This window comes from Lycium ferocissimum, chromosome 5 (genome assembly GCF_029784015.1).
Source record: "Lycium ferocissimum isolate CSIRO_LF1 chromosome 5, AGI_CSIRO_Lferr_CH_V1, whole genome shotgun sequence".
NCBI classification, from domain to species: Eukaryota; Viridiplantae; Streptophyta; class Magnoliopsida; order Solanales; family Solanaceae; genus Lycium; species Lycium ferocissimum.
The window spans coordinates 49,370,228-49,387,513 of record NC_081346.1 but is presented as its reverse complement, the minus strand read 5'-3'; the positions used below and the strand labels follow the sequence as shown (position 1 = coordinate 49,387,513).

Here is a 17,286-nt window from a genome sequence, read left to right as displayed (position 1 = left end):
CGAGCACCCATTGACCCCGACGCGACTAGTGGTTAGTTAGACAGAATTTTTTGGAGATATGCTATAGGGTACTGTTGACCACCCGTAAACAAAATTGACTGAGGGGTGCTTTGGTTCTGAAGCTGGAAGTAAGGTGTTTAGCATGTTATAAGGGTCGAGGGTTAGATCCTGGGTGAAACGCCTTTTTTAGAAGGGCTTGATTGTGCTGCTTCATACTCTTCCTTTTTCAATCTCAACCCTTTGTTGACCATTTGTTTTAATTTATTTTTTTCACTTTTTTTATTTCCTATATCTTATTCATTATGATTAAAAAATAAAATAAAAACTTTAGCTTTCGGAAGATTTTAGAGCGTACAATATTTGCAAAAGCAATGATATCATTAAACATCATCTTCAAAATATGAAACGTCGTCGACTCTTAATTACTAAAAGTCTTTTTAAAATGATAATATTAACTGTAGTTTTCTCAATGTGACTTGTGATTAGAAGTCTTTTTCTAATAATGATATCAATCGTCACTTTTACCTTAACTTTTTAATTTTCACGTTCAAATAATTGTGTATTTAGATTAAAGAAGTGAGCACCCACTATCTTGAAATTTTGGGTCTGTCACTAATTGTTGATATTGATCCAAGGCCAAGTCTTGCCATAGAGTTTGATTTGTCATGCACCCAAAAACAGAAGGAACATTAGAAAAGGAAATAAAAAAAGAGCAGAAGCATTCAATATATTGATTACATAAAATTGGTCCCAGAGATATTTATAAACTTAGATATCACATTTGCTAAAATCCTGTTAAAGTATAGGAGTACTGTAAGAGGAAATCCCTAATTTATTTTCTTAGAAGAACAGCTTCTGTGTCACGCTGCACTCGTAACCTTTTGGTCAAATAAAAGGACTGATACTTGATTCTAATTCTTTTATGGAGTGCTTTTGTGATGACCCGCCATGTCATCATGCCACCTAGGTGCCATTTGGAGCTATTTTTGCCATGTGGATGCTTACATGAAAAAAAGTCTAGCATGTGTTGGATGATTCTAGAGCTATGGAGATGCTCTAAATTTTTATGGACTTGCTAGAAGATTTTTTAGGAAGACCTTAGAATATTCTAGCCTAGTGGATAATTCTAGAGAAGAGACTTCTTTGTAAATATGTAGGAACTTATACATTAATTATTATTTGCATACTAGTTCCTAGGTGAGTAGTATAAATAGAGGGGCATCCATTTGTAAAAACCATCAAGCAAAAATCAATGAAGTCTTCTATAATAAAAAAGCTTCCTTCTAGCAAATTTCTCTTGTCTTATTCATCTACTATTCCTTTAGCGATCTTGAGTGTAGTAATCTAGGCTGACTTGGCATAGCAAGATCGTGAGCAAGTTGTGCAAGAACATGAGCGAGTTGTCAAGTGCCACACATGCGCTTAGTTGAAAACTAAGGACGTGATAATGTGGTATCAGAGCGAAGGTTACGACTAAGGGAATGACAAACGATAGAGAAATCAATGCTACTAAAACCCAAGACAACGTTATCTAGGATGCTGCTGCAAGAAGGGCCATAACAAAAAGAGGAATGCCGCCAACAAGAGCCAGGAGGTGGAGGTGCCGTCAGAGGCTGTGCTAAATGAAGGGCTTACATCCCAAGAACCATCTACCACTGAGGAGAGCGAGGATGACGTGGAGGTCCTGTCCGAGGATGTCTCGCTCGGTAAAGAGTGGGTTATGAAGGTTAATATGGGGATGGACTCCATCGACATATTTGGCCAACGTTTGGGCAAGGTGAAGGGCACTCTTAGCGTTCTTGAGGGGCATACTCTTGAAGAGATTGAAAACATCTGAAATAACTTGGAGGGACAAATGCAGTTTGAGCTTGAGGTAAAGCAAACCATCACTGCCTTAGAGTGCAGACTCATGGAGGCATTAAGTACTATCGATGCCGTGAAGGCAAAATAATGGCACTTGAAGAGCAGGTCAATGTTGGCGTGACGGAGGCAGCCAACAATGTTGTTGTGACGAGGGAGGCTAAGATCGAGGCTCCCAAGCCACTAGTGTTCAAAGGGGTTCGTGATGCACAAGAGATGGAGAACTTTCTTTGGCACTTGGAGAACTATTTCAGGCATGGAAAAGTGAGGGACGATGAGACCAAGATCAACACCGCCGTGTTGTACCTATCAGACACCGCTATGTTATGGTGGAGAAGAAAGGTCGCCGATGCTGAGAGAGGTCTATGCACAATTAGCACGTGGGATCAGTTCAAGAACGACTTCAAGCGACAGTTCTTACCAAGTAATGTCTTGTATGAGGCAAGGCGTAAACTTAGGGAGTTGAAGCAAATAGGAAGCATACGAGACTATGTTAAGGAGTTCACCACCCTTACGCTTCAAATTCCCAGCCTCACCAATGATAACTTATTGTTTCACTTTATAGACGGGTTGCAAAATTGGGCTAAGCAGGAGTTGCAACGCCGTTAAGTCACAGACATAGATCAAGCCATAGTGGAGGCCGAGTCTTTGATGGACTTCAGGCATGACAAGCACGACAAAGGACAAGGCAATGAGTCAAGGAGTAGCGATGCCAAAGGTGGGGGAGACCGTGGCGAGAGCAAGGAGTCACAATAACAACACTCTAAGACTCAAAATGCGAACAAGTTCGACGGCAAGAGGTCAAGTGGTCGTCAGGGCTACGCCAAAAAGAAGGCTCAGAACGAGAAGAAGGGATGTTAATTATGCAGAGGGCCACACAACTTCAAAAATTGACCTAACCTAAAGAGCCTTAGCCCTATGGTGCATGGAAGTCACGAGCAGGCGCAAGCACAGAGTACGGCAATCGCACAGTTGGGGACGATTAGACTATGTGGCGCTGTCACGAAGCAAGATAGTCAAACCAACAATAATAAAAACCAGTACGTGGTTCTCACTATCAATAAAAAGCCCGCTCATGCACTGGTAGACAACGGGCGACTCATAATTTTGTGACCGAGGTCGCAGTGAAGAGACAAGAGTTGAAGCTCGCTCCAATTAACGTCTTCGTGAAGACCATGAATGCTAAGCCAGAAAATGCTCGTGGTGTAGCCAATGGAGTTGGTGTCAAATTGGGCGATTGGAAAGGTACGACAAACTTTACCATTACTACTATGGATATCTTTGACATTGTTTTGGAGAAAGAATTCTTTAGACATTTCCACGCGATGATTGATCCCAACCTCCAACGTCTCTTGGTCATGGAGCGATAAGCTGCTTGTATGGTGCCTACAGTGACTATGTCACATGGACAGGGCTATGCACAACTTTCGGCTATGCAGCTTGTCAAGGGGCTCAAGAAAGAGGAGCTAACATTCATGGCGACCTTTACAAGTTTGGAGGAACATAATGGTACCCAAGAGACACTGCCTCTTTGGATAGATAATTTGCTCGAAGAAAACAAAGATGGTATTTCTGAAGAGCTACCTGAGCGCTTGCCTCTTAGGCATGAGCTGGATCATAAGATTGAGTTGGAGCATGAACGGGGAAAGGATCAAGTCATGTACCGATTAACATCACCGCTTCACACGATAGGGAGATTGAAGCTATCGTTGATTACCAGGCCAGGCGAAGACAAGGGCAGAAACCGCCATGTTCCTCGACCACTGGAACGGGCAATCACCGGAGGAGGCCACATCGGAGCATTATGAAAACTTGTGGCAATTTAAAGACAAGATTTGAGAGTTTATGTTGCAGCAATACGCCCCGGTCGTCGCAACATCAGATGGGGGACAATGTGAATGTTATATCCCGCATTTTTGTACATTGGGATATTCCGAGCAAGTTGCGGAAAGTTAAGGGCAAGGCCATTTTCCGGTCTCGTTTGAATGCACAAGTCGCTTATAAATATTATTGTCATGGAATATTAAGGGCAAACTTGGAAATTGGAAATTTTTATTAATTCATGACTTGTTGGAGAAGCCACAAGTGGCCGTGGGCCCCACTCCATGGTTGGCCAATTGTTTCATACCATGAGTTGGTGCATGTGTACACCATGTATTTGTAAGGGCTATATATATATATATATATATATATATATATATATATATGTGTGTGTGTGTGGATATTAGAGGACCGTACAAGACTTATTCATCTTTTGTAAATTCAAGAAAATTCTAGAAAATTGGAGAAAAAGAAAAAAAAAAAGGAAAAGAAGCTCACATGACCGGCCATGTTCCATGAAATTATATATATATATATATATATGTGTGTATGATGACTAAATGAGACATAAGTCATCATTTTCACTCAAGGAAAAATCCAGAAACTTGGAGAGAAAAAAAGAAAGAACAAGAGAGAGCCACACGGCCAAGGGGCGCCGAAAATTGCTCCCCAAATTTGATCATGAAAAATTATTTTCTCCTTGTCTCTCTACTAATTGGAAGGCCCTCGTCAACGTGGAGAAGTTGTTGGAACAAGAAAACCGTTCGTTCTTGCGATTCTTCGTTCTAGCCGAGAAGAGGAATTGAATGGAAAAGGTAAGGATTCCATCTTCTTTCATGTGTTGTGGGTGATTGGTACATGTTGTGATATGTGAAAATGAATGAAGTTCATAAAAATATGGTGTTGTGTGTGCTTGGCCGTGTATGTATAATGCTATGTAGGAGTGAAGAATTAATCTTATTTAGTGTTTTGGTTATTGTTGTTATGTATTCTACGATGGACATGAGGATTTAATGGTTCAATGGAAGTTGTAATCGTGTGTGGGCTGATTTAGAGGATAATGGGATGTTAAGGTAGTTTCTTGTGTTGACGATAATGATGTTGCTAACGTATGGAATTGTTGGTATAGTTTATGAATTCGAAAGAAAGAAACGTATTGTTGTTGTCCCTATGGAAAATGGTAGTTTCGGGTAAGGTGGTGTATGGTTTAGATTGTTTTGGAAATGTTGAGGCTTGCTTGGAATATTCTTAAATCACGTGTGAATGGTTGCGGATTAGTAGTCGAATATGCGAGCATTGATATTGAATTGATCGTATGTAGCTTATTCGAATATAATTGAAATGTTGTCGAATTGTGTAGAAAGGAATTTTTAATGTTAGAATGCGTTTTGAATCACTTGTGGATATCGTTATTATGATTGTTGGTATGGTTGTTGTTGATTTGGCCGAGTTGAATTCTCGGGGATGTTGAAGTTATAGGGGAAATGCTTTACGAAATTTACGTAGACAAAGTGTTAATTTGGTATTGGATGCTTAAGTGCTTATGGCTAATGGTTGATACGTAATGACATTATTGTAGATCGTGAGAAGCCGAGACATAAGCTCGAATTAGCTTAGGAAGCGGCTAAGGTATGTTAAGGCTCGTCCCTTTCTTTCAAAGGCATGGTTCTTAGATTACGATTTCATGAATGCTTCCATAACTTTGTTGTTTTCAAAAGTTTTGTTTTCAAAAGAATTTTGTTCCTAAACGAGTCCGAAACTACGAACGCCCGTAACTTTCACAGATGGGCTCGGATCGCTTCGAAACCATCGTAGAAGATTTCATAACGAGTAATAATCTTTAACTTTCATAAGTGGGCCCGGATCGGGTTGATGCTCGTCCGTGGGCCCCGCGACTTTCCTTTGTTGGTTCTAACGACCTGTTTTTGAAAGAATTCTGAAATGTCTGTATCTTTCCAAAACGGAGGTTTATGACTCCGTAAGCTTTCATGACAACAATGATGGATATGTTTTACAATGACAACGATGATGTCAAAAATGAGAATATTTTCCCTACGATGAATATGATGATGATGATTCCATGATTAAAGGTTCCAAGTCTATGATTTCAATGACGATATGAGAATGTTGAGCTATTTCTTGATTTCTCAATTTTATTCATAAATGATGACTATTTTTAAAGATTCCAAAGTATATGAATTGATGCCTTATGATCCTGTTTTATGTTTCCTCGTGAAGTTATTCTTCATTGAAAGTCTCACCTTATAATAATCGCTCCTTCAAGGTGAGACAAAGCGACCATGATTATTCCATAATACAATCGGAGGTTACCGACCTTACGTCACTCCGATAAATACATGACTTTCTTTGGGCTCTCGTAAATGCTACTTATATGATATATGAATATGATATATGTATATGTATATGTATTTTACATGGGGAATATGGGAAAGGGCGAGAGCGTTATATACGCGTAACCACACATCAGTTGGTATAATATGATACCGTCCGGACGCGGGATATGTGGTTATGGATCGGGGCTGCACGTTCCGCGACAATATATTATATATATTATATGGATCGGGGGTACGCACGTTCCGCGATAATATATTATATATATATATATGGATCGGGCTGCACGTTCTGCAGCACTAAGCATGCATGGTTCCGCCTAAAAGGCACTCAGATGTACAGGTTACTCTTTATCTCACGATACGTTCCATATTTTCGTCTTGTTACTATTCATGCTTTGTATCCTTCCATATGTTGTTACTCATGCCTTATATACTCGGTACGTATTCCGTGCGACCACCTTTCTTCGGGGGGGTGCGTTTCATGCGCGCGGTACACCCGGATGAGTGAAGATTTTAGTAGAAGGTTTGTTCCGGCGGGATTGGCGAGCTCCATTTTCTCGGTGCGGCCGAGTCGAAGAACTATGTTATGACAATTGTTCTATGTTAGAGACTTTGAACAGTGTCATGTGTATAGTATGTCGGTCTGTAAGCGGCTCCATAAGCCGATGTGTTGTTATATGTTATATTACAGATTTCGTGCGATTACAGATACTGTTGGATATAAAGAAGGTGGAAAGCATATTTGACTTTCCGAAAAACTTCCGTTAAGTATTTATGTTATGGCTAGGGGCCCAGTATGATTTTGAATGTCATAAGAGTCAGCGGGTTCGCTCGGCCCTAGGTAAGTGTCGGGTGCCCATCACACCCTATCGAATTAAGGGTGTGATAGTGAAGACCCACCACGTCATCATGCCACCTAGGTGCCATTTGGAGCTATTTTTGTCATGTGGATGCTTACATGGAAAAAAAGTCTAGCATGTGTTGGATGATTCTAGAGCTATGGAGATTCTTAAGGAAATACTCTAGATTTTTATGGACTTGCTAGATGATTTCTTAGGAAGATCTTAGAATATTCTAGCCTAGTGGATAATTCTAGAGAAGGGACTTCTTTGTAAATATGTAGGGACTTATACATTAATTATTATTTGCATACTAGTCCCTAGGTGAGTAGTATAAATAGAGGGGCATCCATTTGTAAAAACCATCAAGCAAAAATCAATCAAGTCTTCTATAATAAATAACTTCCTTCTAGCAAATTTCTCTTGCCTTATTCATCTACTATTCCCTTTGCGATCTTGACTGTAGTAATCTGGGTTGACTTGGTATAGCAAGATCGTGAGCAAGTTGTGCAAGAACATGAACTAGTTGTCAAGTTCCGCATATGCGCTTAGTTGAAGACTAAGGACGTGATAGCTTTGCTAAATAACACGTAAACTTTGTGCCAAAAAATTGTTACTCCCTCTATTTTATTTTATGTGGCTTGGTTTAGCCGAGCACGAATAAAATAATGTAAAAACACAACTTTTAAATCTTGTGACTTTGAACTAAATGTGTATATAATATTTTCATATCTTTTGAATCTTGTGATAGTAAACATTTCATGTCATTCCTATAAGGTAGCGCTATTAAAGGTTAAAGAAGGTTTAAATTAAAAGGTACTAAATAAAAAAGGGTTTCATTCTCTTTGAAATAAATTAAAAAGAAAGCAAGATATATAAATTAAAAGGGAATGAATACTTTGATTACAATAGGAGATAGAAAAACACTGATGGGCCATTTTGAAACTTGGACCAGAAATAACGGGTCATTTGCACTTTTGTTCTATTTTGTGCTTATTTTTTGGGCAATTCGCAGGAATGCCTTATTTTGGGGTGGTCTTTAATTTTTACCCATTAAATTATTGGTCTTTAATTTTTGACCTTCGTTAGAACTCCTTGGTTTCGGATTTGAACCCCTGGCTCAATCAAAAAAAAAAAAAAAAAAAAAACTTCGCAAGGTAGAGTTTGAATTCATAAGGCAGAGTTTTCCTACCTTCAGGCAGAGTTTGAAACTCTACTTAAGGCAACTCTACCTGATTAACAGAGTTTTGAGGCAAAACTGGTATAGTTTTGCCTTCAGGCATGCCAAAACTCTGCCTTAAGGCCTACCTTTGGCCCGAACAGGCCTAATTTTGCTATAAAACTTTGCCGTGAGAAATTGTCTTCTTCTTTTTTCTTTTTTTTTTTTTTTTTTTTTTTTGTCGGGGTTCGAACCCCAAGCCTCATGGTATTAGGTGAAAGGGACAAAAATTAAAGACCACCAATTTGAGGGGAAAAAATTAAAGACCAGTGCATTTGAAGGGCAATCCGCACAGAAAAATATTTTTTTTTTCCCATCAAATGGGCTGGTCTTCAAATTTTATCCTTTAAAATTGAATTTATGCCTAGAGGGACATAAGTTATGCATCACAATATCCATTAATTATACCCGCGGCTTTAAAAAATTTATGCCCCACTAAGCATAAGTTCAATTTTGAAGGACAAAAATTAAAGACCATCCCATTTGAGGGGCCAAAAATAAAGACTAGTCTATTTGAAGAACAAACCGTGCAATTACTTGGAAACAATTGATACTAAAGGCCTCTAATAATTTGGGCCAAGCCTATGCGCTTGACTGCTTTTTCTTGCGCGGATTGTCCTTCAAAGGCACTGGTCTTTAATTTTTGCCTTTCGCTTAAGAAAGTGACTGAAAATATCATGAGGTTCCGCTCCAAACGCCCGTTCAATCAAAAAAAAAAAAAAATCGGAAGGCAGATTTTGGCTTATGCCTGAAGATAAACTTTGCCTAGCGATTTTGTTTTTAATTTTTGACTGAGCGGGATTCGAATCCGGAACCCAAGATTTTTTAAGGGAAGTCCAAAAATTAAAGACCAGCAATTTGAGGGACAAAAATTAAAGACCACCCCGAAGAAGGGTAATTGTGCAAATTGCCCGCTTGAACTTCCATTTGGGCTTCAATGCTTCGCTATTCTACTTATTTTCACCAGTAAGATTAGAAGCCTTTGTTTCTTGTTATTCTTAACAAACTTCATATTCTATTTTTTCCTCTTCTTTATTTGAAACCTTCTCGGAAAAAAATAAATTTTACATTTGATGCAGGCAAAAATTGGAACAGGTATTGAACAAACTAAAAGGAATAGCAAAAGAAGTGGATCAAATAATCAGATTGAGTGACAATGAGCAATCTTGGAAGAAAATTGAATCAGAAGAAGTGAAAATGTACATATACAGATGCACAAAAAATCAATCAAGTAACGTGGACCATACATGGCTTCCGCCCCACAATTTAACACTTCAAGATTCATTTAGATATGCTTTAAATTTGTATCTCCCATTGGAACCCCTTGAATTCTCTGTGCATTCAAAACGTGGTCGATTGCCGTTCAAGACTAGCCCAGACACAATCATTGTCACTATTGGGGATCAACTTGAGGTACTTATTTTTACAAAAAAATATAAATATTGGTCCTTTTTCTTTTTCCTTTTCTCATATATACTTTATTAGCTATAATATTAATTTCAAACGAACAAAAAAAAATTAATTCTCTCCTGATGATGCCATTTTCTTCCCCAAAAGAGTTAAAGGGTGAGTAGAAAGTATCTAACTCAGATATTGGTTAGGAGTCCATTAAAATTCAAACCTGTAATATTATAATTTAAATTTGATGATTGGTTTTTCACCATTTGATAGATTGTCTCTATAGGAATCTCTCTTGATGCCAATTTGACTCTTTTTACGTTTTCAAAGAGTCGACTTAATCATAAATTAGAAGGATTTTTACAGATAATTTTGAAATTTACAATCTTCGATTTTAAATATTAATCGCTTTAGCAAGCAGTATTTCTTTCAATACATTATATATATATATATATATATATATATATATATTTTACAGAATCTACACCGACTCTTTTAATTAGTGAAGTGTTAAATAGATTAGATATTTAAGGAGAGATAAAGGTTACTTTAGGCAAATACTCATACAATTAAGGCTGATTTATGAGTGCAGAGATTACAACTCAGATAATATGGACCAAATAGAGTAAAGACTGACAATGTTACTACAAATTATAAAATTTGACAATTCAAAAAAAAAAATCTTGGAAATCCTGGTTTGGTGTTGAAGAAAGAGAAAGCATCAATACTCTAATGAATGAAGCAATAACTTAATTGCAAATTGTGACAACCAATATGTAAAAGGAAAAGTGTTACTCGCAAAATCTGATGTGATTAAACTCAAATTGTTCCTTGTTATAGGAATGGAGTGATGGCAAATTCAGGTCTGCAGATGGTAAAGTAGCATTGAAGCCAAACCTTCAGATACACCAAGCATTATTATCATTGGAACTCAAGTGGTCATTTACTAACATAAATAATCACGTCAACAAAACAGAAAAGAAAATTTCCCTATCTGATCAGGTTCTAATTCTAGTTATAATAATATTAGTATACCAATTGTTTGAGTATATGTTCACACATAATTAATTAAACTGCCTTCGCAACACACGACACCAAATAATTCGGTATCATTTTTTGTATATCTTTTTGGTTTTTACTGGTTATTAATCTGCTATTTAAGACATGTAAAGGGTGGTTTAATTTGCGTTCGACGTATTTTTAGACATGGATTTGCAAGACATAAAATGCTAAAACTTGTGGTGTGCACTTCTCTTGCTTCTAGTTTTGATTCAATACACAACTTTGTTGAGCTACTACTTGGAATTCTGTAAAAAATTATGTACTTGGAAGCTAGCTTCATAGGAGTTCATAGATTGAATGTAAGTTTTGGACTTCCCTTACTAATTAAATATTTTATAGACTTTTTCAATATTTTGAATTTGTTAATTATTGTGACTTATGTAGTACTTCTTACGTAGTTCTCCAATATATACGTAAATTTTATTTTTAAGAACTTAAAAATTCTATTCTGAATTCACGGTCTAAACTAAAAACTTTTTCTCTCAAAATCGAAAATGTGCCACAAAAAGTGAGACAAAGGTAGTAAATTTTTGACAAATGACTACATATAAGCCAAAGCGAATCAAGCATAAACATAAAAGGGAAATGGTCCCCTCGATGATAGATGTATATCTTCACGAAACACCCCAAGTTTAGTCACAAAAAAAAAAAAAAAAAAAAAAAAAATATATATATATATATATATATATATATATTACAAGGTTAATTTTTTTGTTTCTTTCTTTTTTGTTTTAATTATAATTTCTATTCGTTTAATTTATTCTTTTATATCTATTATTTTTTCAATTATTTTACTTAATAATTTTTTAAAAAAATATATTATTTTTCATTTCTTTACTTCTCATTTTTCATCCTTTACTTCATGTGCTTCGGTATTATTTCTCATATTTAGTTTCTTTCTTATTTATCTTTTTATTTTCTACATTTCACTTAGTTAATTATGTTATTGTTCTAATTTTTTGAATTTAAACCTCTAAAGTTAGTGATGTCATTAAAGTTAAATTTCATTGTTGAATGAGATTATAAACAAACTTAGCTTATACTGAGTGATGCTAGAAACATAGATGACTTTTTATTAAACATTTGAATAGTGTTATGAAAATACTGTTGTAAATATAATATTTTTTTCAAACATGCAATCCATGATTTTCTTGCAAATTGTGTGCTTAGTTAGAATTTTTGTTAATAATTCAATTTAAATATTATTTGAAAACTATATATCAATTGTTTTTTACAATATTAGGTATACTATAAAAATTAGTAACATGTATCCCAAATACCTAGTGATATATAAAACTTAGTAATATTTCTTATATAGACATATACTTGTTGAATATTAACATTTTTAGTTTTTATTAATTAACAGTTATTTTTAAAATTTAAACGGTTTAACTGTGTAATTACATTTGTGCAACAAAACAATACGTTTGTCATTACAATGTAATTACATGCCAAACAAACAGGTCTTTATAATTACTAGACTGTGTAATTACAACCCTAATAATTACACAAAATCCAATTACAAGGTGGCTTTCCAAACAAATCCTAAAAGAAAAGCAAAAAAAAAAAAATCAATTCCAAACAGCTATACTACATGTTTTAAATAATTTTAAACTCTAACATTTACTCCATTTGTCCCAATTTATGTGATGGTGTTTGACTTGGAGTTTAAGAAAGAAAAGTTGACTTTTGACACTTGTGGTCTAAAATAAGCCATGGATAATTGTGTTGCTATAAATTACCCCATTAAGAGTAAAATTGAATGAGTATTTTAAAGTTAAATTATCTATATCTATATCTATATCTATCTATATATAATAGGAGAGGCAAAAGCATGATGTGATGAAAAGTGTCATCACCAGAAAAATCATATTTAATAATTAAAATAAAATAAAAAAGACAACAAATAAATAATAAATAAATGAAAAGAAAAGACAAAAAGATTTAAAAAGGAAAAACAACTACCACGTCCCATACCTAAAAAGTATAAATTCAATAAACACACGTTTTAATATATTTTTTCTAAATTAACACTGTAGCAGTTTAAAAAAACACTGCAAGAATCAAATTAAAAATGCAAAATAAAATTAAAAAAAGGAAACAGCAAATTCACAAAAAACCATACTACTAAAATTCCTCCCCCGTTTTCAAATACAAATATTCCAAGTCACGGTTATATCCATTTGAAGGAAAACAAAAATTACTCCTTCTCAACCGTCTACTCTCTCTCGTCAAAACTCTAGGATCAAATTCCCATAGCATAAATCATAGAAAGATGGATTTTCCTTTCCACAATTTATTTTCTCATCGCTGGAAACATAGAATTAGAGTTTGGCGGTTTTTAGGGTTTTTTTAAAGTCTCATGATGGATTTTCATCAAATTATTCGGTATGACCACTGCAAGGTTTTTCTTTTCCTTGAAAATTGTGTTATTAAATACTTATGATTTGTGTAAAAATGTGTACTTATTTTCTATTTTTATTCTATAAATAATTGTACGGTAGAATAATGCTATTCACAATTGATTGTCTCTGCTCACAAAATGGGACAGCTTTAAGGTCTGTGGGGAACACAAAAGTCAGTTTCATGGTGGAACTGTATTTCCACAATATACGGCTTGGATATAATTGCACATACTGTTTCACGTATTAGCAGTTAACATTGTTTACATCTATTCTAGATTCTAGATTCGCTCATCTGTAAACAATCCTAATCCTAATCACAAAACTCCTCTAGGGTTCTCTTATTCCAACTAACTAATACTCTCACCCGCAAAGTACTTCATCATCGTATCTCTGGAGTGGGGCACAGTGGACTTCGATGAGTATGAATATATATCTTAAAAACCCCGTTGAAGAAAACAACGCCGACAAAGAGAAGGAAAGGACAGAATATGACTATCGCAAAATAGGAGATAGAGACGAAGTCGATGACTACAATGATTATGAGTATGTGAATATAGTTTTTCATATGCTTATATTTTACATCGCTGAAAACCCTATTAAAAAAAACCCGTTAAGGAATAATCGGTGAACCCCAATGGATCGCAGGGATTATTCTGGAGAGGCAACATCGGCTCAGTTGTGTAGATAAGGAAACCCAAACTCTGAAGATTATTCCTCTCCTTTCAGGTTTCAATTATATTTTTTTTCCCGGGGTATTTTTCAAATTTATGCAAATAGGTTGAGCGTTTGTGTTGTTTTTTACCTTATGGGGTTTTTCAAATTTACCAGCAGTTTAGTGTATGTGATCTGTTTTTTGTATTCTTCTTTCTATTATTCCTTTGATGATTCCTTTTGTCTCTGCCTTTTGGATTTTTGGGCTTCATTGCTTTTTGTTGATTATTGTTTGTATATGTAGGGTTCTCATTCTTTTTCACTGCACTTCTTGAAATCCCTTCAAATTGTTAAACCTTCTCTTTAGAAAGCACTAATAGGTTTGTTGTTTAAGTTGTGATGCTGAAATAAATTCAATTCAAGGGACTTTTCTATGCAAGTAAAAAAAGGTCATGAAAAGATAAAACTAAGTAGTTGGACTTCTGGATCCAAGTGATGGTGATTTCTTTGAAGCTATGGCAATGATGTTCATGCTGGTGACAACAAACAAATTGAAAAAAATGTTGGTGAAATATCAATGTGTTGCATTTCAACCTTTCATAGGTGAGATTTTGATAGCAATAGTTACCATAGTTCACAAGGTAAGGAAATTTCATTTATATGTAAGATGATTATAAAATAATTTTAATTTTCACTACCTATAGATATTTTATTCCTGTGGATTGGTGCAGATGGGATTCGTTGAAGTAGTGCGTGCCTGTTCAGATTTTCTTTTCAAATTCCTATATTCTATTATGCTAAAATTACACTCGCCCCTTTTTCTGGAATGACGGGGCCAGGATTACACTCTAAAAGTATATCTAATGTGTATTGCAACATAGAACACTTACTCTGCAAGTTCACTAGTGGAATTATAGTCTCAAAAGCTATTTTATGTATTATACTTCTATCTGTAGTTACATTTAAGTTTTCTCATGTGCTTGCATTGTTAATATATCAACAAGGTATACTATGATTATAAGTAGTGGAGACGACTGCCTGCTATATCACTATCAAAAAAATGTGAATATTCAAAGATGAATTATTGAGATGTTACTCAATGCTACTGACTGATTTAATCGTTCCTATTCACAAATACATTGATCTTGAAATTAAATTAGAATTTCAACTGTAATTAGTTATGTGGACTACTTTAAAATGCCACATATTAAGTTTAGAAGGACTGCAATCTTATGGACTCTGTGACCTTATGTCTAACCCGTTGTGCATTAGTATACATTTCTAGATAAATAAGGCAAAATATTACTATAATGATCGATAAGATACAAATTTAAAAAAAGAGATCAATTTTTTCTCTTCTAAATGATCGATAAGATACAAATTTAAAAAAAAAAAAAATCAATTTTTTCTCTTCTAACTTCTAAGTGCATTTATTTTTGCCACCTTACACATGAAATTATGTTATGTGCAAGTGCAACAATAATGATAAATTCTTTAGGAATACGACTTCTTTTTCTTTGTCAATAAAAGATAAATTCTTTAGGACCTGATCAGACGACAATATTTAAGTATAATCGCAAGATGATGAATGATGTCAGTTCAGTTGTTGCACCTGTTGGTAGCACTATTACGGCAACACTGTTACACCTCGAAAAATTTCCTGTTAACGTACAGTGGATAGACTAACGAAGGGCACAACGTATGAGATGTTTTGATAAGTAAGAAATAGCATTTGATGATCCTAATCGTGATTTCAAAGACATTTGAGGTAAGGGAAGAAAGTTGTCAAGGAAAGCAAGGGATATATTGTGTGTCGGGCAAGATTTACGAGTATCGAATTAATGATGGGTTAATGATGTTTTGGAGAAGAGTTATAATGTCCCTTAGATTAGTAATGAGGTGTTAAACAAGTGTCAAGAAGGTTCCATAAGGATTGGAGGTCAAACGAGTCGACGAGAACGAACTTTGGAAAGGCAAGGGCATTATACGGCCCAACATATCGTCGTATGTTAGGCCATATGTTGTGACCGAGAATGGGTCCTTCACTCGGACCAGATCTATGGCCATACATACGGCCGATAAATTTATACGGCCGCATGTTGGTCCGTAGAATCTGGTCGGGACAGCTTTTAAAATTTATATAAGGGACCAATCTCATTCCATTTATTTCATTTTTCTCTCCACACTTCAAGAACACTCTAGAGAACTCTCCACTCTTCATCCACAAGAACCCAAGAGAAATTGATGATCAACTTCATCAAACTAACAAAATCAAGTGTAAGAAACACATTAAAGCGCATCCAAGCCAAGGAATTCCAATGGAAGTGAACTAGGGTTTTGGTGCAAGAGAAGTATTTTCACTCAAGGCTTATTCCTACACTATCTAAGGTAAGTTTTATGATCTTTTCATGTTGTTTAAGGTAATGAGAGGTTGAAAGACTTAGATTATGGAAGGAGATAGAAAATGGGTCACAAAGATAGGAATAATGAGATTTTGAGTAGTAGTTTGGAATGAGTCATGAATATTGATATGTTGTGATTATAAGTATGCTATAAGTGACATTTAGAATATGGGATAACTATTATATGTGAGAAAACGCATAGTGAACTATGACCATGATTATGGAGGAATTGAAGTGAAATTGTGAAATGTGGATAATGTAGATGAATGATGATTGTTGCTTATAATATTGTGAATGTTGTTATGGATGTTTGGGAGTTGATATGGAATATGGGGAAAGTTGTATAAACAAAGGAAATGCTACCCAATTTTCTTTAGCATTAGTAAGCACGTTCATATAATCGATTAGCTAATGTTGATGCGAATTCTCTTGAAGGTAGAAACGTGAGCATTGAAGGAGAACAATTAAGCGAGAGAATTGTTAAATGAAAGAGGTATGTAAGGCTAATCCTTTCCTCCTAAGGCATGACTCCTATGACATGAATCTTCCTATTTTTCTGTGATCTTCCTAAATAACGAAAATTAAGAGTCCATGACTATAAAGAGCTACATACGCACATAATAAAGAAAAGAGATACGATACGAGCATGATAATGATGATGATGAGTTTAAGTATAAAGAATCCTAGAGTAATATACGATGTCCATGAGGTTAGTGATCCTAAGTATGGTTCCATTGATGTTTTTCCTTGTGTACACTCACCTTAAAATGTTAGTCCCCTCAAGGTGAGACATAATGATTATGATCACTCCATAATGTAATCGGGGGTTCACGACCTTATGTCACCCCGACATAGCCATAGTTGCCTTCAAGTTCTAATGTATGTTTTGATGATAAATGTATAATGATGCTAAGTTATGGTAAGGTCATGATATGCCTATGAGATGTATAATAATGTTAAGTTTATGATGAGTATATGACGATGCGATTCCACCGTGCCTAAACGGTCGGGCATGTCACCGCAAGGGCGGGATGCATACGATTCCACCGTGCCTAGATGACCGGGCATGTCACCGCTAAGGCCGGCTGCTATGGTTACACCGAGCCTAGATGGCCGGGCATGTCACCGCTAAGGCGGGCTGCTATGGTTACATCGAGCCTAGAAGGTCGGGCATGACACCACTAGTGGGCGGCGTATGATGTTTACCCGGATGCCGGTTAACGATGATGATATATATATATATATGATATGATGATACACGTACTACGATTATAT

General features: G+C 35.5%; 1 long non-coding RNA gene across 1 annotated transcript; it reads left to right on the top strand.

Moving 5' to 3' along the window:
* Positions 1-12,965: 12,965 nt before the first annotated feature.
* On the top strand, positions 12,966-15,248 carry LOC132058403 (uncharacterized). Its single transcript, XR_009415296.1, has 3 exons — positions 12,966-13,501; positions 13,604-13,684; positions 15,153-15,248. It is a non-coding gene; the product is annotated as an uncharacterized LOC132058403 (long non-coding RNA).
* The last annotated feature ends 2,038 nt before the right edge of the window (positions 15,249-17,286 follow it).